Below are 435 nucleotides of genomic sequence, written 5' to 3'. Positions count from 1 at the left end.
TTGAATTTAAAAATAGTATCTCATGTGTCGTGTCTTAGTGAGCTAAACATATAACCCAGTTATAGGATTATGATAAAAAAAATAATAACCGTCCCCGGGTGGGCTTGAACCACCAACCTTTCGGTTAACAGCCGAACGCGCTAACCAATTGCGCCACGGAGACTTGTTTCCAGCTGTGGCGCGTACAACTTATCTCAAACGTGTTAACATACAATTATGAGAAGTAGATTGTGTTACTGACAGGTTAAACAAAAAACAGCAATGGATAACTCTTTCCGTAGATATTCTACCATTGTTGCATCCAAATTTCAATATACATACACCCTTTCTGGAACTTTTTTATTATGCAATGTTTTGTTACATATTTGAGTTCATACTTTGAAGCAGATTCTATTTTAAACAATATGATATTATTTGAAAGCGTAAAACATTGTT

General features: G+C 34.9%; 1 non-coding gene across 1 annotated transcript; it reads right to left on the bottom strand.

The window, feature by feature from the left end:
* Positions 1-89: 89 nt before the first annotated feature.
* Trnan-guu lies at positions 90-163 on the bottom strand. The gene has a single exon. It is a non-coding gene; the product is annotated as a tRNA-Asn (tRNA).
* Positions 164-435: the final 272 nt, after the last annotated feature.

This window comes from Mizuhopecten yessoensis, unplaced genomic scaffold, assembly GCF_002113885.1.
Source record: "Mizuhopecten yessoensis strain PY_sf001 unplaced genomic scaffold, ASM211388v2 scaffold669775, whole genome shotgun sequence".
Lineage (NCBI taxonomy): Eukaryota > Metazoa > Mollusca > Bivalvia > Pectinida > Pectinidae > Mizuhopecten > Mizuhopecten yessoensis.
This window is presented reverse-complemented; position numbering and strand designations above follow the sequence as displayed.